This window comes from Aplysia californica, unplaced genomic scaffold (genome assembly GCF_000002075.1).
Source record: "Aplysia californica isolate F4 #8 unplaced genomic scaffold, AplCal3.0 scaffold00111, whole genome shotgun sequence".
Lineage (NCBI taxonomy): Eukaryota > Metazoa > Mollusca > Gastropoda > Aplysiida > Aplysiidae > Aplysia > Aplysia californica.
This window is the reverse complement of record NW_004797381.1, coordinates 1,320,553-1,321,177: the sequence shown is the minus strand read 5'-3', so window position 1 is coordinate 1,321,177 and position 625 is coordinate 1,320,553.

Genomic DNA, 625 nt, shown 5'->3' with positions numbered 1-625 from the left:
AAATAAAATGTTCTATCCAATTTGGATAAAAATCCATTTTGATGACAACAGACTGTTTAGAAATAACCGAGCGACTGCAGCTGACAAAAAAGTCCGCACTTCGTTGTGTGTAGAAGCTTTGCCTACAGCAGACTGCAGATGTACAACGCACCGGGTGACCTTGATACACAACGCCACCATTGACGATCAATCAAAAAATATAATAATTTGCTAAAATTTACAGAGTACCACATCAAATATGGTTCCATGCGAGCCATTTTTTTGCTTATTTTGAGACGCTGGTTCCGAAATGAAATCAGTTTTGAGATGCGATAATTATTTTTAAAATTGTGAGCCCCAAGTTTAATACTAACGGCGTCAAGTTATAAAATGATTCTTCGTCACAACCGGATAGGCCTCACCATCTTGACAGCAGGCGCCTCCAAATCTGGGACAGGTTTTGTCCAAATGCAGTAGGTGGCTATATTTCTCTCTAATCATAGTCGATATTACCCCGGGACTGGGATAGTCCTGTCCCGCCGATTTTGTAGCAATTCACAACTGCTCGGGACTCAAATCGACAAGAATGTCCTGTCGTAATAGGTGTGGTACATTACACTCTAATTCAAAGGTTTCAAAATCCAGA